Consider the following 23,042-nt stretch of genomic DNA (forward strand, 5'->3'; position numbering starts at 1 on the left):
TTAGCAAAACAAAGGAGATGGTGTTGGACTTTCAGAGGAAGAGAGGGGAACTAGCCCCGTTGTATATCCGGGGGAGGGGGGGTTGTGTGGAGAGAGTCCATTTAAATTCCTGGGAGTTTACCTTAGTGAAGACATCACTTGGAAAAACAATATAACTCAGGTTGTTAGGAAGGCCCAACAGAGACTCCAATTCCTCAGGGTCTTGCGAAAGAACAATGTTAAATAACAACTGATGACCTCCTTCTACTGGTCCACAATAGAAAGTGTCCTCTCATATTGTATCACAGTGTGGTACGTTGGCTTGACAGCCACGGACAGAAAGTCTTTACAGAGGGTGATGAACACAGCACATGGGCTGTCCCCTGAGCCCGCTAGATGATATCGCAAGGGATAGATGCCTTAGGAGAGCAAGAAAAATTCTCAGGGATGATTCACACCCTGGCCAGCACCTTTTAAATCTTCTACCCTCTGGCAGGATATATAGAAATATAATCAGTCGTACCAACAGGCTAAAAAACAGTTTTTATCCGTGGGCTGTTAGGCTGCTGAACGGAAAATAATATAGTGCAATTGACTTTTGGGGTTGGTGCGTTGTGCAACAAGCACACAGAGTGCAATGAGATTGAGTGTTTGCTGGGTGGCAGGTTTGGTTCATTTCATTGTACACAGGTTGTATATTGACAATAAAGGTATTATTATTATTATTATTATTATTATTATTATTATTATTATTATTATTATTATTATTATTGGCCTTTGGCCTGATCCAGCCAAGGGATCCTTCAATTCTTAGCACATACTACCTCAGGCTGACATGGAAGGCTGCTCAGCAGCCAGTAGCTGCAGCTTTGAACGAAGTCTGTCTTGAGCTGACTTCATTTGCTTATTTTCTCCATGGATCATCTTCCTAATCCTTGCCATTCTGGAAGAGAAGCAAACCATATATAAAATCTCTCTCTCTCTCTCTCTCTCTCTCTCTCTCTCTCTCTCTCTCTCTCTCTCCTGCAAATGTCAAATATTTAGAGGTCTCTTCAACTTTAATTTTTCAAAGACCAGTTCCAAGCAATGGCATTTACTCACAACGTGGGTCGCTTGCTGATATTCAGCTCTAATAAAGGTCTGCAGGTCCTTTCAGGGAACAAACATCTTGAATCTACGCAGCCGATTCTCCTCTGGGGATTTCTTCTCTCTGTTTCAAAGGCTCCAAAGCAGGAGAGTCACTTAGCAAGACCCCCAGTCCCCCAAAGCAGCAGCCCCTCAAATGCCATTTTTTAAACAGCACTGCTAATATGAGGTGGGGCGGAGATTGAGATTTTAACAGAGGAGTTGTTGCAGTAAGGCTGCGCTTAACCCCTGGCTGTTCTTGTGCTCCAGCTCATCCCCCTTCCAGATTATCTCTCCCTGCCCTCAGATTCCTAGGTGGGTATTTTCAGGAGTAAACATGCCTTTGGAACGTAAGTGGTGGTGGCGGCAGGAAATGAGCTTGAATGGAGGAAAGAGTTGCAGTTTAAAAACAATCAGCACCAGGTGAAAAGATGAATCCCACCTCTGCTCAACATGCACCTCTCTGTGAAAAACGGTCTTCATTTTTAAAGAATTGACCATTGGGAAAATATTGCCACAAAGATCTAGCCATGCATCTAAGCAGTGGTGTTGCATGAGCTTATGGTGCCCAGGGCAGGTGCATGCACTCCGGAGGGTGCGCATGCATGCGCCGGGTGTGTGTGCATGAAGGATGAAGGAGGCCACCATGGCACTCCAGCCCTCGCCACTGACATCGCTGGAACGATCCCGCACAGCACTGGAGCCAAGCAGGGCCACGCTGTGCCACCTGCCTGCCTGCATAGGGGGGAGCCTGGCCAGCCAATGTGGCACTTGGCGGGCATGAACCAGCTGCCCCCACGCCAGTACCCCCAGCACAGCCCGGCCCAATGCTCCTCTCCGTGTACGTTAGTTTCTCTGATGCCAGGAGAGGAGCGCTAGGCTCTGCTGGGGGTGCCTGCATGGGGGGGGGTTGCTTGCTTTGTTGTTGTTTAGTCGTTTAGTCGTGTCCGACTCTTCGTGACCCCATGGACCAGAGCACGCCAGGCACTCCTGTCTTCCACTACCTCCTGCAGTTTGGTCAGACTCATGTTCGTAGCTTCGAGAACACTGTCCAGCCATCTCGTCCTCCGTCGTCCCCTTCTCCTTGTGCCCTCCATCTTTCCCAACATCAGGGTCTTTTCCTTTTTTTCCCCCTTGCTTGGTGGAACCTCCAGTTTCATTTTTATTTTTTAAATAAAATTTTTATTGGGTTTTCATAGTTTATATAGACATAACACAAACACACAAACACAAAGACAAACATGCATAATTTTAAAACCTTATTTTCTTAACCACTTTCCATGACTTCCCCACACCTCCCCTTCTTGCATCCTGATTCCAATAGTTAACTCAGCAAGTTCTTATCTCCAACTTTTACCTTATTAATATTTTACTTAATTCTTCTTAATTAACCAGATTTTAGTTTTAAACCTCAATTAAACCACGATGCTCATCATTTAAATCCTTTTCTAAGGTCGACCCACATTCCCTTCCACAAATTTCCCAATTTTTAAACTAATTAAAAGAATAAAGAACATAATAACATAAAACAAGATATAATTATACACCCTTTGGATTCCAAGGCTCTCGCCCCCCCCCCCTTTCCCGGTTTCGATCCCCAAAGAATATCCATCAGTCTATCAGTTCTCAACCTGGATTCCTCACGTCCGAGGCTCTCAAATCTCTCAGTCCCTCTCTGCCGGTTTTGTTGGTAATCCTTTATGTTGGACATCGAATCTCGGAGAAGCTCTGTCCCAATGGGATCTATGTTTCTTCCAACCAGACCTCCATATTCAAAATCGGAGCCCAAATCATATTTCTTGTTCCTTTTAAGTCCAAATGTCCCAAGAGCTCCAATTTTCGTCTTAATCAAATTTGTAATCCATAAGTCTTCCGATCTCCCCATAGGAAGATCTCTCCAATCTCGATTCTCAAATTCAAACCACATTCTCATCATCCAGTTCTTGTTTTCTTTATAATCCATTCTTTCAGGCCTCTGGTTGTCCTTTTTCTCCTGTGGCATTTCAGCTCCTCCTTCCCACTCCTCCAATTCAACACGTGTCTCCTCCTGTTAGCTGCAGAATTTACTTGAGTCAAGTCCTTGGTACAATCCACAAATTTATTTACTTTAGAGTTCAAGGTCGTTAGGTCTGTAGCCAAAGCTTTACTCTGATCTTGCAACTTTCCCAGGAGAAAGAACATCCTATCCAACTCAGCCTGTATTTTTCCATCTGCAGCCATTGTAATGTCTCAGAACCCCCTCTAGAGGGATTCTAGTTACTTTGTATTCTTTCTCCAACGGTCAGGTTTTTATTTTGTATCTTCTTTATTTTCAACAACTTAAAGTCAGGTAAATCAAAACTAACCAGCAGAAATAGCAAGAAACAAATTTTCCAAAATTTGACAGCTCGTTTGACAGCTGTCAAACTCTTTGTATCTCCTCAACAGGCTCTCACGCGGATCGCTCCCGGATCCTGGAGGGTTGCACGTCAGCTCCTAAAAATCAATTCTCATCCTCCAGCACAAAACTTCAAATGCCAAATCGTGGAATTAATAACTTTTGTCTCACACAGAGAGAAGTGGTCTCTCGACCTTAGTTATCCAATTCTTGCTTTAAATTATCTGCAAGACGGGGGGGGGGTGGACTTCCTTTTAACGCTTCCCCCGATCGTACCGAATTCAAAGGAAAGGAGATTTTTAAGTCCAATTTCCGTACTACTCACGGGTTGTTACTTTTTGCAGTCCGAATGTTCAAGGAAAAAAGTCAGCGCTCTCCAGCCATGGCTTGCGGCTTCACTCCGTAGAAGAAGCGGTTTACTCACAGCACCGTGCCACTCTCCGTCACCCGCTCCGAAGCCTTCAAAAAGGCTTCTTCGCGGGTCGGGGGGGCGCAAATGGTGCCCACTGAGTCACCAAGTCCACAGGCCTCCGCGCCTGTGGTTTCTAAGGGTCCCCGCGTCGCCGCCGCGGCAGGACCAGTCTTCCACGGAGCAGATTCCCTCCGGAGCTCGGAGGGAATCTGCCATTTGCCTTCCGCGCTAACCCGGGTCTTTTCCAGGAATTCTTCTTTTCTCATGAGGTGGCCAAAGTATTGGAGCCTCAGCTTCACGATCTGTCCTTCCAGTGAGTATTCAGGCCTGATTTCCTTCAGAATGGATACGTTTGATCTTCTTGCAGTCCATGGGACTCTCAAGAGTCTCCTCCAGCACCATAATTCAAAAGCATCAATTCTTCGGCGATCAGCCTTCTTTATGGTCCAGCTCTCACTTCCATACATCACTACTGGGAAAACCATGGCTTTTACAATACGGACCTTTGTTGGCAAGGTGATGTCTCTGCTTTTTAAGATGCTGTCTAGGTTTGCCATCGCCTTTCTCCCAAGAAGCAGTCGTCTTTTAATTCCGTGACTGCTGTCACCATCTGCAGTGATCATGGAGCCCAAGAAAGTAAAATTTCTCACTGCCTCCATTTCTTCCCCTTCTATTTGCCAGGAGGTGATGGGCCCAGTGGCCATGATCTTCGTTTTTTTTGATGTTGAGCTTCAGACGATGTTTTGCGCTCTCCTCTTTCACCCTCATTAAAAGGTTCTTTAATTCCTCCTCACTTTCTGCCATTAAGGTTGTGTCATCTGCATATCTGAGGTTGTTGATATTTCTTCCGGCGATCTTAATTCCGGCTTGGGATTCATCCAGCCCAGCCTTTCGCATGATGAATTCTGCATATAAGTTAAATAAGCAGGGAGACAATATACAGCCTTGCTGTACTCCTTTCCCAATTTTGAACCAATCAGTTGTTCCATATCCAGTTCTAACTGTAGCTTCTTGTCCCACATAGAGATTTCTCAGGAGACAGATGAGGTGATCAGGCACTCCCATTTCTTTAAGAACTTGCCATAGTTTGCTGTGGCCTACACAGTCAAAGGCTTTTGCATAGTCAATGAAGCAGAAGTAGATGTCTTTCTGGAACTCTCTAGCTTTCTCCACAATCCAACGCATGTTTGCAATTTGGTCTCTGGTTCCTCTGCCCCTTCGAAATCCAGCTTGCACTTCTGGGAGTTCTCGGTCCACATACTGCTTAAGCCTTCCTTGTAGAATTTTAAGCATAACCTTGCTAGCGTGTGAAATGAGAGCAATTGTGCGGTAGTTGGAGCATTCTTTGGCACTGCCCTTTTTGGGGATTGGGATGTGGACTGATCTCCAATCCTCTGGCCACTGATGAGTTTTCCAAATTTGCTGGCATATTGAGTGTAGCACCTTGACAGCATCATCGTTTAAAATTTTAAATAGTTCAGACTTCTGGGATGGCGCCACTGGCAATGGCGGACTCCCTCTGAACTGGAGGGACCAGCTCCGCATGAAACGGGCCTTTTCCGCTGCGGCGTAGCGGGGACCCTTCTGGAAATCACAGGCGGATGAAGCCTGTGACCGTGGGACTCAGCAGGCACCCTTAGCACCCCCCCCAACCAACAAAGGAACCCACAAACGGGCTCCGAAGTGAAGAGGGGGAAGTGGCGTGGTGCTGTAAGTTAATTGCTTTTTCTGTGGAGCGAAGCCGCATAGCCGTTGCCGGAGAGTGCTGCCTTTTTCCTGGGACAATTTGGCATCTAAAATAACCAACCGTGAGTACTGGGACATTAAATATTTGGACTTCAAATAAGAACTGGTGAAATAAAAAGGAATTTGGACTTTAAAATTAACCCTAATTTGGTACTGAAAAGGGAAGGTTTAAACAGGAAGTTACCCTTCCGTTTCCTTGTAGACAGAATAAAGCAAAGACAACGCAAACTAGAGCCTTAAAAATCACTTTTAAAGGATCGACTTTCATCATTTAAAATCGCTGAACCCCCCTTCGGTAGCAGGAGAAGAAGGGGGACTTTTTCCTGAGCTGTTTAAACCTGCAGAAGTGAAGCTAAAGCAAAGTAATTTTCCACCGTCCTGACCCTGGAGCGGGGTGTCAGAATTGATGTTTGAAGCTCATTGACCAGAAACAAATGTCTTTGACAGATAGTTAAAAGAAGAGAAACATTGTGACTCCATTGTTTCCTTTCGTCTTTTAAAAGAACAAATATGGACAAAATATCTTAAAAAAGAAACTTTGTTGCTATTGTTTTCAAGAAAAAGAACAACCAGAAGTTTCTCCCCCTAGAGGGGAACTGTGAAATTGTAACTAAATCCTGGGAACTTGCAGCTGTTACTGATTACAACTGTGGGAAAGGATTTGTGACCTTGTAGGACAATGCATTCAGAAGCACTCTTGGGTGCTTTCTGTAAAATAAATGCCCTATTGGATCAGTTAAGTCAGAAGACGGATTTTATGACTAATGCGGCTAGAACCTTTGAACAGGTAGTGGGAAACTATATGGAGCCCACTCAGGAACCAAAACAGGAGCGTGCCATGACAGAACAACTGAAAGAAGAGGACCTTGCTGAATCTTGGGCGCCAGGGATGGAGGGACTTTTGGCCCAGCAGGAAAATGAGCCTTTGGATTTGACAAATGAACTTGGAAAAAACCAGATTTGGAAATACAAAGTTTGGATTGATTTGGAAATGGGGGGTTGGGCTGACCCCCCTATGCAGGGATGTTTGGACTTTCCGAGTCTGGCAATGGGCCGTCAGAGGTTTGGAGCTGCTGGGACTCCCAATCTTGGAGGGAATCTGAAACATGTTTTAAAATACCACATGGAGTCTAGTCTGGACTATGAGAAAGGGGCTGATTTGTTGAAATGGGTCAAAAACACTACCAAGCTGGAGTTCCCACGAGTGAAAGGAAAATATGAAGAAGAGCTGCGGAAGGGACATGGAAGAGATTTGAAGGCCTCGGATATAAGATCACCAGGTTAATGTGCCAGACCAATGGGTTAAAAAAAAAAGGACTGACAATCCCGGGACCGGGGGGAGGGGACGCTGGAAGAAGATTGGATTGTTTTTATTCTTTTTTTCTTTTTATTATCAGAAATGTTTTATGAACGTTGGAAAAATGTTGAAATGAAATTACTTGGCTTTTGTAAAAATGTTTAAAGAATCAGGTAAAAAGGTTATGGTTATGAGAAGCTGGTAAAAATAAGACTTAAGTCTTAAGTTTTAAGGTTTTTTATAAGATAAGATGAAAATAGAGTAAGGTAATGTAAGGACAGAATACTATGATTTATGGAAAGGATTTGCTGTGACAATTATTAATCAAGATACAAGAGATGGGAGGAGGAGGAGGTCATGGAAAGAAGGTAATGAAATTCGAGAATTTGAAAATGATGGTTTTATTTTTTTTTTATTTTTCTGTTTTTGTCTTTTTTCTTTGTAACTTTCTTTTTATTTCTTTGTAATTTAAAAAAAATCTTTTTTCAATAAATATCATTTTAAAAATAAAAATAAAATTTTAAATAGTTCAGCTGGAATATCATCACTTCCACTGGCCTTGTTATTAGCAGTGCTTTCTAAAGCCCATTTGACTTCACTCTCCAGGATGTCTGGCTCAAGGTCAGCAACCACACTACCTGGGGTGTACGAGACATCCATATCTTTCTAGTATAATTCCTCTGTGTATTCTTGCCACCTCTTCTTGATGTCTTCTGCTTCTGTTAGGTCCTTTCCACTTTTGTCTTTTATTATGGTAATCTTTGTACAAAATGTTCCTTTCATATCTCCTATTTTCTTGAACAGATCTCTGGTTTTTCCCATTCTGTTGTTTTCCTCTATTTCTTTACATTGCTCATTTAAGAAGGCCTTCTTGTCTCTCCTTGCTATTTTTTGGAAATCTGCATTCAGTTTCCTGTATCTTTCACTATCTCCCTCGCATTTTGCTTGCCTTCTCTCCCCCACTATTTGTAAGACCTTGTTGGACAGCCACTTTGCTTTCTTGCATTTCCTTTTTATTGGGATGGTTTTAGTTGCTGCTTCCTGTATAATGTTACGAGCCTCCATCCATAGTTCTTCAGGCACTCTGTCCACCAAACCTAAATCCTTAAACCTGTTCCTCACTTCCACTGTGTATTCATAAGGGATGTGACTTAGACTGTATCTTACCAGCCCAGTGGTTTTTCCTACTTTCTTCAGTTTAAGCTTCAATTTTGCTATAAGAAGCTGATGATCTGAGCCACAGTCAGCTCCAGGTCTCCTTTTTGCTGACTGTATAGAGCTTCTCCATCTTTGGCTGCAGAGAATATAATCAATCTGATTTCGATGCTGCCCATCTGGTGATGTCCATGTGTAGAGTCATCTCTTGTGTTGTTGGAAAAGAGTGTTTGTGATGACCAGCTTGTTCTCTTGACAGAACTCTATTAGCCTTTGCCCTGCTTTGTTTTGAGTTCCAAGGCCAAACTTGCCAGTTGTTTCTTTTATCTCTTGACTCCCTACTTTGGCATTCCAATCCCCTATAATGAGAAGAACATCCTTCTTTGGTGTAATTTCTATAAGGTGTTGTAAGTCTTCATAGAATTGGTCAATTTCAGTTTCTTCAGCACCAGTGGTTGGTGCATAAACTTGGATTACTGTGATGTTAAAAGGTGTGCCTTGATTCGTATCGAGATCATTCTATCATTTTTGAGATTGCATCCCAGTACATCTTTTGCCACTCTTTTGTTGACTATGAGGGCCACTCCATTTGTTTTACGGGATTCTTGCCCACAGTAGTAGATATGATGGTCATCCGAACTGAATTCGCCCATTCCCGTCCATTTTAGTTCACTGATGCCCAGGATGTCAATATTTATTCTTGCCATCTCATTTTTGACCACATCCAACTTACCAAGGTTCATGGTTCTTACATTCCAGGTTCCTATGCAATATTTTTCTTTACAGCATTGGACTTTCCTTTCGCTTCCAGGCATATCCGCAACTGAGTGTCCTTTCAGCTTTGGCCCAGCCGCTTCATCAGCTCTGAATCTACTTGTACTTGTCCTCCGCTCTTCCTCAGTAGCATGTTGGACGCCTTCCGACCTGAGGGGCTCATCTTCCAGCGTCATAACTTTTTGGTGCCTGTTGTCTTTGTCCATGGAGTTTTCTTGGCAGGGATACTGGAGTGGCTTGCCGGTTCCTGCTCCAGGTGGATCACGTTTGGTCTCCTTCTCTGGAGCCTGACCATTCTGAGTCTAGCTGAGCCAGTCCACGTCCATTGTCTTCTCACTAGGTGGCAGCATCAGGCATGCCATCCACATGCTACCAACCTGCCTTACAGGGTCGTTGTAAGGACTACTGAACCTAAGAAGCACTTTGTGCAATAAAGGAGAACACTGTTGGGAAGTGGGTGCTGGTGATATGAATGACTGCACTCCTGGTTATCAAGTTGTTATTTCAGTGACATGATAGGGAGGTGCCACATAGGACCAGTGTGGTCTACTCTGACTGGCAACAGTACTTCTATAAATGTGTTCCCGATAATGCTGTTGGGGATTGAACCTGGGACATTCCAGATGCACAGCTGTGCTCTGACACTGAGTGCCAGCTCCTCCCTTAACCTGGTTCCATTTCCCAGCTCTCCTTAAGCAGGGCTTGTCTAAGGCAAGGATAAGCAAACATCCATGTTGCATTACCTAAGACTTACCCATCCCTCTTGAGAACTACAGTGTTCATGACCCACCAGTGGACACTGTGAATTTACAAAGTAGATGTGCTTATATAGGATCCAGTAAGGCTAATCCATCTCCGTTAATGATCCTGACAGCGCACTCATGCTTAACAACTTTTTCTCCATACAAAACAAGTCTTTTGCACACACACACCCAATTCCTCCCTTTTAAGTTCAAGCTAGATCTAATGGGAGAATGCAAAAACATCCTTAAGCCAAGCAGAATTTTTGTAGTGAGCAATCTGCACCAAAGCAAATGACATACAACAGTAATTAACGAAGATTACACAGCAATTAGGGTGATTACGCTTATGCTAGTTGAAATAATTTATGCAATAATATCTGTACTTAAATTGACGCACAGTGCATGTCCAGAGACAAAAGGAGATGAGCCATGATTCTGCATGGGGTGGGAACAGGATGTAATGACAATGTGCAGAAAGAGAGGGGGGAGAGGAAGTGTCAGTCGGTTGAGCAGAGAAACATTTCCCCCTTCAATATAACATAGCTCCAATAGAAAGCAAGAATTCTTTTAGTTCTGGAGGCCTCAAGGATGCATTTATTTGAAATCAGCATAAACTCCCCTTGCCTCTGAAGTCCCTGGCTCTGTGCCCCTCTCCTTATCTCTGCCCGTTTCCACTCTCATTTCTCCCCTTCCTTTCTTTACTACTCCCTGGCCTAGGCTTCCTTCAGGGGGTGGATTTCTCCATTCCCCACTTCTTACTTTCTGAGGACAAGAGCAGCGTAGCCATCAGCAACTAGAAGGATAGAGCTCCCTCCCAGAGGAACCAGGGGTGGCTACCAGCTTGGATGGCTTTAAAAGAGGATTGGGCTGTTTTGTGGAGGGTCAGACTACTGGCCATGTTGGCCAAGCTCTGCCTCCATAGTTGGAGGCAGAAATGCTTCTCAGTCCCAATGGGTGGAAACCCTGGGAGAAGGGAGTGGACTTGTGCTAGATTCCTGCATGTCCGTTTCCTGTGGGCATTTGGGTGGCCTCTGAGAACAGGATGCTGGACTCTATGGGCCACTGGTCTGATCCTGCAGGCTCTTCTTAAGTGACCTTTTACATGCCGCCACCTGCCAGCCCACCCAACCTTCTGTGTCACAATGGCAGTTCAGCCAGCTACCCCAGGGTCTCCATCAACCCCTCTCACGGCATCCTGTGAGGCAAAAGTGGGGAACCTTTCCTGGCCAGTGGGCCAGATAGTCATCTCCCCTCCCCTTGGTGGACCAAACTTGACATCAGGGTAGCCTCAGATGATACTGTGCTTCAAACCGCAGAGCTGGGCTGATTGAAAGCCCTTTGGAGACAGCTTTGTGCCTTGATCAAGGAGGGGGATCCATTTCAATTCAGTGGAAACCATGTCTCCCTCTCCACATTGCTCCTTAAATCTTCAATTTCAGAGGTTTAAAGGAGCAGCAGGAGGCAGCTTCCAAAGGGATTTGCAAGCACACTGACACCTCTCCCCCCTCCCCCTCCCCCGCTGTTCCTTTAAACCTTTGAAAGCTAGTATCCCACAGAGGAGCTGCAGAAAGAATGTAGTTGGTCAAAGGAGCACTGGACTCAAAAAGGTTGAAAATCTCTGGTCTACACTGACTGGCAGGAGCTCTCCAGGGTTTCAGACGGAGCGTCTCCTATCCCTACCTGGAGATGCCAAGGATTGAATCTAGGACCATCTACATGCAAGGCAGATACTCTGCCACTGAGCTACGGTCCTTCCTTGACAGGGGTTAGGGAAGCCTGTTATAAGGGGAGAGCTTCAAACCACAGGTGGTCCACAAACTAATTCACCAGGAAGAGAAGCTGTTTCTGCAAAGAAGAGCTACCAAGCTCTAGTGTCTCCCCCCTTTCGCCACAGTGCCTGTCTGCCTCCCTCCCTCCCTCCCTCCCTCACTCTTCTGCCTCCCTATCAGATGAATCCACTAGCTGGCATCTACCTGGCAGCCCTCCTGTGCTACCTTGTTATGAGGGAGCTCTGCAGGGTGGAGAGAAATGCAGTGAGCTCCATTTCATTGTTGCATCACAGTTTCACCCCAGCCACCCACGGATTTCAGGTGGAAGGATCGGATGGGCTCTGCAGGCATAATTCATTCCTTCTCCCCCACGGAGGCTTTTCAAAAGGGTATCCAGATACCACTGCTGAATACACAGCTTCACCATTCCAGCTTCTCGGAGCAGCACAACACTGCCTTCTCCCCTTCGGGGGCTTCCTACACCACCTGCCCAGCCACTCCTTGACGCTCTTAGCAACTACTTGGAGATATTTCCAAGCACAGACCCTAGGAAGGCAGCTACTGAGGCACAGATTGGGGCAAACTGAAGTTTTCAGGGTGTATGGGGGGGGGGGGACTCCTGTCTGACCTGGAATCTTGTGCTTGCAAGAGAAGTGGGGAGCTTAAAGCCAGCCAGGAACCTGGACCAGGAAAGGAGCTGTCCAAGGGAGCTGTCCATGGTAGCCCTAACTCAGCCCACTGAAATGTTGGGTAGGCAACCTGGGGTCCTCCAGATGTTTCCGGTTTCCAACTTACATCATTCCTGACTATTGTCTATGCTGGTTGGGGCTGGTTGAAATTGGAGCCCAACCACAGCTAAACAACCAGCTGAACAAACCTATCCATCTTCTGGCAGGCCTTGTGGCTTCACCTTACCTTGCCCTTACCTGAGCACTGGAGGGGCCATGATCAGAGGCGGCGATGCTTCTGATTATCAGTTGCTGGAATCCACAGGAGGGGAGAGTGCTGCTCTGTGAGAACGGGATACTGAGCTAGATGATCCATTGACCTGATCCACCAGGGTTCTTCTTGTGTTCTGTCTCACCTTAAGGTGTGGGGCCCAAGAAATGGATGCTGCATGATGCTAGGCATGTAGCCCACTTTCTAATGGTGGCTTCTGTCTGGATTCACCACTCTCTTTGTTGGGTCCCAGAGGTGATCAAGGGAAGCAGGCTCTTGTCACAAGGGGTACAGATGGCTGCTGTGCTCAAGGGTGTGTGTGGGTGTGGGTGTACGTACCTCTCATAGTTTGTTTGTGTTGGTCTGAAGCAAACAGCCTGCCTTTGAGAGGTTTTTGAGATTACTTGTGAGCAGCAAAGAAGAGCATCTTTCTCTTTGCTTAGTGAAGTCTCCAGCTAGCTCTGAGAATACTATCATTGACAAGCATGAGTGGGGAGGAATAGACCCACTCATCCTCCTGCTCTGCCTTGGATCTGATGAGGCCTGAAATGGTTACTAAGGCAACAGAGGTGTAAAGGAGTCTGCAATGCATGCTTTGATGGGCAGAAGATGCACCGCACACACATGCCTTGCCCAGGCTCCAGAGCATGTGGAGTCCTTACATGACTGAACCTCTTGTCTGCAGCAAGATGGAAGTGGCCTGGACACCTCTTGCAGAAACTCAGTGCCTATGATCACAACTGCTGGCACAGAAGGCAGGCGTTCTTCTTATGGGCGTTCCAAAAGTATTTCTCATTCTAGGCTGTTGCAAGGATCATGCCTGAGATGAGAGAAGTCCATAGGAGGCCTTCTACCCATTTCCACACTGAGGAGACTATTTTTTTGGTGCTGGCTTTCAGCTAATCCTCTTCAACGGCTCTTTATAATAGCATCACTGAGTCTGCTTAGCATTTGATGTTGGGCATGCTTTTATGCATATCTGAGATGCAGCATAAGTCATTCTCTAACTGCACCCCATAGATGCCCTCCTCCCAGGTTGCTCCACATATACCCTGACAAGCATGGTGGGATTTTTGAGCAAGGGGGTCTCTGGAGCATGCTCCAAATGCAAATATGACACCTGCACATCCAAGGATTGCAGCTCATCCATTTCTGCATGATAAAGAACTGCATGGCTTTTTAAGCCCACATCTGAAGAAGAAGGAGGAGGAGGAGGAGGAGGAGGAAGTTTTCATCCACCAATTAATTTCAGCTTAATAACTGCTTTTGCAGTAACTTCCACTGCATGACAATGGGCTTCCCTGGTTTATGTGTTGCATGTGCGAAGATGGAAATAAATCTAGGTTTCCTTGCCTACAAGACATGAGCAGTGTGTGCAGATGGTCAAAGAGCTGGTGGAGCCTGGCAGGAAGAACTAACCATGAAGCCCCAGCACAACCACAAAACCCATTTGCCCATTTGCCCTTCCTCAGCCCAGGGTTGAGATCTTTCTTTTTTTAAAAAAATAATATTTTATTAGGTTTTATCCATAAAAAAAGTTTAGAAAAATACAAAGAACAAAAAAGATACAAAATTACAAAATACAGAAATACAGACATTAAACACGAAAAAGAAAAGAAAAAAACACATATAAAAAGACAAAAATTCCTTCTTTCTTAATTTCTCCTCTTTGATTAACTTATTTTCCTGACTCCCTCACGTCTCCCATTTCTGTATCCCTTTTAAACATTAGTTCAGCAAATTCATATCCTGTTAGTCTATCAATTTTATTAATCCAATCTTACATTTTACCTTGTTGCTAGAACCCCTTCAATTCATTTCAATGTCCTCAACATTCAAAAATTTTACAATATTTCTGCAAATACATTTTAAATTTCCTCCAGTCTTCTTCCACCAACTCTTCTCCCTGATCTCGGATTCTGCCAGTCATTTCCGCCATCTCCATGTAGTCCATTAGTTGCATCTGCCATTCTTCCAAGGTGGGTAGGTCTTGTGTCTTCCAATGCTTTGCGATGAGAATTCTTGCTGCTGCTGTAGCATACATGAAAATAGTTCTATCCTTTTTTAACACTGATTGGCCAACTATGCCCAGGAGGAAGGCCTCTGGTTTCTTTGGGGAAGTATATTTAAATACCTTTTTCGGGGGGGTGAGATCTTTCTTCCCCCACCCACAACCGTGACCCTTAATCTGTTCCAGCATTCCCTGGCCTGGTGCCCTGCAGATGTGTTGGACTGCAACTCTCATTGGACGGGTGTTGTAGTCCAAAACATACACTGTGCAGCAAGGGGACAAGGGTAGATCTGATTCTGGTGGTGGGACTTTAAGCTGAAAAGCAGCTTCCGGGGCTTTCAATCCTTGGCATGAGATCTTGGTTGTATGAAGCTATAGAGGCAGAGGGATTTCTACAGTGCCATGGTCATTTTGGGGAGATCAAACCTAGCAATTTGGAGAGTTGCTTCCCAGAACTACTTTGTATTTTTTTAAAAATGTAACGTTTAAACCTTTCTGCTCAGCACTGGTCTTCATATTCCAAGGATGCTACTGCTTCTGCCTCCCACTCAAACAGAAATTATGTAGCACTGCTTGGTAACTGACCAAATTTGGGTGTGCAGTACCATCACTGAGGGCTAGTGAGCAAAGGTGGTTCATTTGACACTCCTGGTGAAAATCGAAGGCATCGTTTGGCACTTTGAGAAAAAAATGTTCATGAAAATCAGAGCATAGGTTTGGTTCAGCCACATTCACTTCTAGACAGTGAGCTCAGAACTTTCGTACATTTAACTTATGTACATTCAGTTTTATGTATGTGGCAAAAAATAAGAAAAATTAAAAAGAAGGCAGAAAAGGAGCAGGATTCTGGGAAATATGACTTTGGCAATCCCACCTGCCATTGAACCCAATGGGTTTTGACTATACATGATGTTGGCTTTAGTCATGATCCCTGGAAGCTGCTGGCCTGCTGTACTGTACATCCACTAGCCCAGAAAATACTAGCCACCCACTCAAAACGTGTGCTGTGGGTTAGTTTAAAGAAAGGCAAGTTATGCCTTTCCTCCCTGAAGGATAGAGAAGGTACCTAGCATAGTGTCTGAACAAACAAAGAACAGGAAAGGAACGACAGGCTGATTTCATGATATGACAGGACATTTCTTGAAATGGCCAGGTGGGTATGTCCTGATTTGGCCCAGACTGCTCCAGAAATGCATCTTGCACAGTCATTAGGGTGGGGATGGGGAGAGTGCATGCATCACTAGAGATGGGAGTGCAGGGGATTTGTTCAGCTCATATTTTAATTAGCAATTTTTAAAAACAACACTAAAAATATAGCCCTCCTTAGAAATTTGCACTTCTCCCAGTTTGACAGTGCAGTTCTCTAACCAAAAATTGTGCAAAAATGTGTGGATTAGGGGAAAGTGTGCCTGAAAATGCAAAAATGTGTGGATTAGGGGAAAGTGTGCCTGAAAATGCATGTATTCATGAAGGTAACCTTTTATTTTGTTTATGGGGGAATTACATGTGGAAATGTGTGTGTTCAAGGAAATGGCTTACAAAAATATGTGTATTAGGGAAATGTGCATATTCAGCATTGGGTGGGTAGCTGTGAGGGACCCACAGCTCTGGCTTTCTCAGAAGGTGTGGAGTGGAGCAGGTACACCAGACAAGCTCATTCAGAGAAATTGCAGGGGGAAGGGATTGGGGTCACATTTTGGCTTATAGCCTCTCCCACCCCCTTACAACTTGGGTGAGTCCAGGGAACCTGCTGGCTTTGGGCACAGTCAAACTCGTGCATTTTACCCAGCCCTGGTAAAGACTGGATTCGTTTTCATCGTTGGGTGCTTCTTGCCACTATGGTGCCCAAGAAATGCCTCTTGTTTGCTGTGCATCCAGAGGGGAATTTCCCCATCTGTTTGCTTATTCTGCCCTTTGCTGAGCCAGATCCGTTTCTGTGTGTGTGTGTCTTTGTGTTGTCTCAAGAGGTTTCCGCATGTAAATTTCCTTCCAGGTCAACCCTGCTGGGTCTCAATGTGCCCAGCATTGTCTGTGAGATTGCAGGGTGGCATAAGGTTGCTATGGCAACTACATCTCTTCTCCTTAGCTAGAAGTGTTGATTACTGTCAAGGCTAAATCTTGAACAACTGTATTTCTGGATCGAGGCTCGTCTCCAAAGCAGCAAAGAGCTTGTTCTGGGGAATGGGGGAATGGTTTCAGAGCATCTCCCATATTAAAAAGATGACACAAAGGAGAGGAGAGGCCAGGCCACTTTCCTGCAAACACAGAAGACTGATTCTTTTATTGGGGGGGCATGTTTTGGATTTAGCAAGAGGCAAAAGGCAGCAAAAATGTCCTTGTCAACAAAGGCCTTGGCCCAAACCTCTCTCAATGTGCAGAATTTGCAGGAGGAAATCTTCATCTCCTTACGCAGCTCAGCTGACCGTAGGAGCCAGTTCCTAGGGGCCATGGGGGCTTTGGCACCAACAATAAAATATTTGAGGGGGCTGGGTCCCCACAAAGTTGATGGGCATTCCCATTCAAATGGTGTGTGTGCACTGCGTCATGTGTTTGATTATGCAGGGTGGGGCTTACCTCCCCCCCCCAATATTTTATTCAAGTTGGCACCCCTGCAGCTAACTGAACCTCCCCAATCGCCTCTGCCTTGCCTAAAGGTGTACTGTCTCCAGAAATTTTGAAGCAATGGTGTGTGGGGGGGATACATTTTATCCTTTGTTTGGGGGAAAATAGAAATTGTCCTAAACATTGAAAAAATGCAATACTTTGTAAAAGTACTCTTACCTATCGAAAGTCACATTGTTACTTGTTATATTTTCCCTGTTTAGGGAAGCTTTTAATATTTTATGAATTAGTACATGTCAGGGGTTTAGGAGCAGAGGCACGGGCAAGGGAGGAAACAGAGAGCGAAGGGGAGGAGGCAGAAGAAAAGATGAGTGATGACGACGACCCGAGATCTCCTAGTCTTTCCAGTGAATCAGAGGATTCACAGAAAGGAGCACCAGTGGCCAGGGCAAGGGGGGAGTCAAGGGGGGCACCCCAGGAAGATAGAGCCAGAAGGGACTCAGGGGGGAGCAGCTGGAAATCGGGACCAGCGTCACCGCCAGGAAGCAGGGAAGAGGAAGGGAGCCAGGGGGGAAGCGCTGGCAGCTCACCGCAGGAGGGAGGGCATGAGTCAGGAGTGGCCACACCTCCATCGGGGAGCGAAGAAACGGTTAAGAGGAAGGTGGAAGGTTGGGCGCGCGCGCCAAGTTCAAATGCAGAGGAAGGCGGCGCAGTAAGCAGCCCCGAAAGGGAACCAGGTCCTAAAGCCCGGCGCAAGGAGGCAGGAGGGTCCGGGTCAGCGTCAGAAGAATCCCGGAAGGAAGAAGCCCCGGGGGGTAGAGGGACCCAGAGGAGGACAGTCAGGCGGAAAAGGTGGAGCAAGGCTAGGATATTAAGTTGGTGCACAAGGGGCGGAGATTCAGACGGAGCTTCGCCGATCTAGCTACTAGACGTAGAGTTTGCGCGCAGCAGCGTGAGAATGGAAACTGTAATTCAATAAAGACTTTTACTTAATGATCGCTGGCTAGCGTGATCCTCTGTGAGCTAGGATCTTCAAGCAGCTCTGACAGTACATTTTAATGTTTTGTTGGAAGCTGCCCAGAGTGACTGGGGAAACCCAGCTAGATGGGCGGGGTATAAATAATATTTTATTTTATTTTGTTCAACATTCTAAATATTATCTAATATCTAATATTATCTAATATCTAATAATATCTAATATTTCAAAATCCCACCCAAACAACAGTTTTTCAAAGGGGAAGCCCAAAAAACATGGGGGGATGAGAAAGTGGTTTCCCCCCTGAAATTTCATACCCACCCCCACACGGGGCCTTGACCTCTCTAGCCTGGCCTCATGTGGGAGAGAGATTCCCTGGGTATCCAGAGTCTCATGTATGCGCTGTGTGGCCTTTTGGGCACATCAAGTATCAGGAAATGCTCCCTGTAAGATTCCAAGCCAGCCAGCACCCTAAATACCTCCAGCATACCGTTGAATGCTGAGAAGATTTCCACACACCCCAACCATACTTAGAATCATAGAATTGTAGAGTTGCAGAGACCTGGGTGTCATCTAGTCTGCAATGCAAGAATCCTGTCCACAGCCATGGGCATAGCCGGGATTTATTGGGGAGGCAGGCTTTATGTTAGCGGGGGGCAGCACCGAGTCACCTGTGATGCAATTGGTCAGATAGGTATTTGCCCCCCTGGCTACATCCATGTCTGTCCCTGGGTGGGCTCAAACCACCAGCGTTCTGGTTAGCAGCCAGACAGACTGAAACCATTTGAGAAGAAGGGACAGAGAAGTCAGCTTGTTTTAGTTTCTCTCAATATTTCCAATCTGAAGTTCAGTTTGTCATATTTTTGCATCAGGTTGCATAAAAAAAAAAAGATGGCCAGAAAGAGAAAAAATTCCATACAAATAAAATAACAAAGAAGCACTAAAATCAGATGCAACATAAGACTCATCAAGAGAAGATGAAACAGTTACACAATTTTTCATAAATCTGAGGGGTTCACATACAGAATTGGCAAGTGGAAGGAAGGAATTGCTTCCTAATTACTAGCAGTCGGTTGCAATTTTTTTAAAAAGTCCTCTTGAAATTTGTTGTATGTTGTATGTTGTATGCAATTTTAACTAATACATGTATACATGCAAGCAGGTTATCCTAATACAATTCATTTTTTATGTAACTTCCACTAATATATCCAGTTTTATACACATTTGTGTACAAGCTACGTATAGGGGGCAGGAGAATTGCATCTGAAAATTCAGAGAGTTGGGAATTTTGAAGCCTAGTCATGTTTTGGTTCACATACTGCTTCAGGAAGAGCAAGTCAGCAAACCAAACCCAATATCTTCCCCATCTCTGCCCACAAATGTCTGTCATCTTCTTCCATGGGTTCTGCAGGATGCTCCTGTTTCCATTCACTTTCTGAGGCTTCTCTGAGTTGGTCACTGACTTGGTCACAAACCCCTTGACAGATGGTCAGTGTTTTACCTTCTTGTTGGTTTTGTGAGGCATGGGGGCCGCTGCCTGCAAGGCCCTTTCCGCCTGGCCTAGGAGGCGAGGCCCAGACTCACCAGCCCTATTGAAGAGGCTCCTCATGAGGCTGGAGGAACATTGCCCAGCTATTGTTTTATTGATTTATTGATTTAATATGCTGTACACCGCTTTGAGGTTTTTTAAAAAAACATAAAGCGGTAAAGATTTTTTTAAAAAAAAATTTGCTTAGCTGGGTGTGTTTTTTTAGAATACGATATTCCTTGAGACTTGAAAGGGAGGCACATTTTTAATAAATAAAATGCCCACAGGGGACGGGAGGCTTTTCCTCCAACTCTGGCACTCTTTTTCATAGCTATTCTAATTGAAGATTAAGATTAAGGCAGGATATAAATATGTCAAATAAATAATTCAGCCATTTGTGATTAGCTTAATGATGTTAGAAATTACTTTCTACAACACAAGGAACAAACTGCAGACACCGAGAGCCATTTCCAATGTAAATATTAAATTTAAATATTAGGCTTCCTCTGAGAATTCTGTACATGTACTTGGATTGTGAGGATTCAAAGCACTGAAAGCATTCAGAGGTAGGATAGCCTCACCAAATGTAGCACTCGGCTATCAACCACGGTGCCGTTTGTTCAATGGTTTTTCATGTTCATCTCGGGTTCCCTCCCGTCTGGGCTGCAGCCACTACCAGAGAGTAAAGCCCGCTGGCAGCACTGCAGGGCTGTTGTGTTGCAGTTGGACAAAGGAAGGGGTGGGAGAGGCTCCTTTCAGCATATCCCCTTCAACCAGCAGAAGGGTCTCTGCCAGAGGCCAATGGAGGGTGTGGTCACAGGGAAAAGTAGGTGGATCAGTGCATGTAACGCGGAGCTCTGTGCAGCGAGACACCTTCTGTCCACACAAAAAGCTGGAGGGTTTTGTGAAGACCCCACTCACACCTCTCTCCTTCCAGGCAAGCAAGTTCAAGGACACATCCCAGTGAGTCAAAGGTTCTGGAGGTGGATGCACCGCACAGCAGGGGGGGAGGCATGTGCCCTGCACAGTGGGCACCACTAAGCAAGAGTCCTGGAGGCTAGATAGACAGGCTGTGAAAGCTGAGGCTCCCCACTCCTGGGGCAGGCATGCCATTCTCAGATTGGACGTGGGGCAGCCATCAGGAGTGTGGCGGAATTTGGAGAGATTGGAGAGATAGTAGCCAGAATTGACAAGACAGTCTTAGCCTCAGCCATCTCACTTCTAGCATCAGAAATAAATGGGTTTTCAGACAGTGTGTGTGAGAGAAATTTTCAGTTGCTGGATAAGAGGAGATATTGCCAAATCTTTTTTAAAAGTTTATCTCAAAGTAAAATTCTATTATATGACCAAGTGATACAAAAGGGGTAGTGTTCATTACTTGCAAATCTCAAGGTATTTTGACGGACACCAACTTGGACAACCGTAGAATCATAGAATAACAGAACTGTAGAGTTGGAAGGGACCCCCAAGGGCTATCTAGTCCAACCCCCTGCCAAGCAGGAATCACAGCTAAAGAATCCCTGACAGGTGGCCATCCAACCTTTGCCTAGAAACCTCTGAGAAAGGAGAGTTCACCACCTTCCAAGGGAGTCTGTCGAACAACCCCTACCATCAGAAAGTTCATAGAATCATAGAGTTGGAATAGACCGCAAGGGCCATCGAGTCCAACCCCCTGCCAAGCAGGAAACACCATCAGAGCACTCCTTTAAGCCTCTGCTTAAAGACCTCCAAAGAAGGAGACGCCACCACACTCCTTGGCAGCAAATTCCACTGTCGAACAGCTCTTACTGTCAGGAAGTTCTTCCTAATGTTTAGGTGGAATCTTCTTTCTTGTAGTTTGGATCCATTGCTCCATGTCCACTTCTCTGGAGCAGCAGAAAACAACCTTTCTCCCTCCTCTATGTGACATCCTTTTATATATTTGAACATGGCTCTCATATCACCCCTTAACCTCCTCTTCTCCAGGCTAAACAGAATTGCATTGGCTTTTTTAGCTGCCGCATCACACTGTTGGCTCATGTCAAGTTTGTGGTCAACCAAGACTCCTGGATCCTTTTCACATGTACTGCTCTCAAGCCAGGTGTCACCCATCTTGTATTTGTGCCTCTCATTTTTTTTGTCCAAGTGCAATACTTTACATTTCTCCCTGTTAAAGTTCATCTTGTTTGTTTTGGCCCAGTTCTCTAATCTGTCAAGGTCATTTTGAAGTGTGATCCTGTCCTCTGGGGTGTTAGCCCCCCCCCCCGTTTGGTGTCATCTGCAAATTTGATCAGGATGCCCTTGAGTCCATCATCCAAGTCGTTGATAAAGATGTTGAATAAGACCAGGCCCAAGACAGAACCCTGTGGCACCCCACTAGTCACTCTTCTCCAGGATGAAGAGGAACCATTGATGGGCACCCTTTGGGTTCAGTCTGTCAGCAGTTACAAATCCACTGAGTGGTAGCATAGTCATCCTCGTGTTTAGTTGCTGTTCTGTTTCTCAGCAGCTACATTCAAAGTCTTACAAGAGGAACAGATATCAATGGGCTGCTGAGATCTTTCAAAAAGATTGTCAGAAGGGGGAGTGGATTATTTATGTAAAAAGTATAGAAAATATTAATAGCTACAATGAATATGTGAAACAAAGCTGGGAAAGGGAAGGTATGAACAAAATGACAGAAAAAGATTGGCTTATAATAACACACAAAACACAAAATAACTGGCTGTTGTCGCCTTCAGGAGAATTGTTATTTTTTTGTACCTGAAGTGTCCAATTCAGAAGAGGAAGGGGAACATTTGCTGGGGGCATGCATCACTTATGAGTATCCCCAAATAATGAGTTATATTGGGGTGATATACTGAGTCGGATTGCACTGCTGCTGTTGAGGATGATCAGGACTTCCTGATGCCCAACCTTCTGAGTCTCTCTGTTGCCTCAGTTTCCCTTTAAAGTTATTTGTTTCCCCTTTTCTTTTTTGAGAAACCAAACCAAACTGACAGTTTTCTGAGAAGGTAGGAATAATTCTGCAGAAATCTTTCAGGAAAAACTGGAGTTTGTACAATTCTGAAACAGTTATACTCAGGTGGTGGAAGATTTTGAGCCTTTCAGGACTCTTCCCAGCCCAAACTCTTTTCTGTGCTCCTTGAGCAGTTTTTGTCTGCCTTGAATGTGTCCTTGAATAATGTTTGATTGTTTATAAGAGATTGTTTAAACCACCAACTTGTTTGAAAAAAATATATTATGGGGGTGTGCAGTGCGTTTTTCTAGGATTGCTCAAGGGTATGTAGTACCTCTCCTGCCCCCAAATGTTTAAAGTGTGACACTTACGGTAACAACTTAATGGAGAGTACCGGCACCTTTTTTCCTAAAAGAACAAAAGCACTGAGTAAAATCATTTACATATCATATAATCATAAAACGCAGAACACATGACCAGCACTTAATCAAATTAATTCTCTAAAAAACACTTGGCAAAACCAGGATTTTGTGCCCACTTTCCACAGGAACATTGTGGAAATGGCTAGCACTGCTTGGTTCATGTAGAAACTAAATTTATATGTCTCTTGGATGGAGGTGCAGGGAATGTCTTGCTGTGCTTAAAAACTTCTGGTTTTTGCATGCTTCCAATATCACCTACTGCATGAGATACACCTGCTGCCCGCCCACT

At 45.0% G+C, this 23,042-nt stretch overlaps 1 protein-coding gene across 3 annotated transcripts in view; it reads left to right on the forward strand.

Annotated features, from left to right (window-relative positions):
• MYO18B (myosin XVIIIB) overlaps positions 1–23,042 on the forward strand; it is a 385,232-nt gene that overhangs the window by 351,113 nt on the left and 11,077 nt on the right. The gene's annotated exons all lie outside the window — the stretch shown is intronic.

This window comes from Podarcis bocagei (assembly GCF_964188305.1).
Source record: "Podarcis bocagei genome assembly, chromosome: 16".
Taxonomy (NCBI): domain Eukaryota; kingdom Metazoa; phylum Chordata; class Lepidosauria; order Squamata; family Lacertidae; genus Podarcis; species Podarcis bocagei.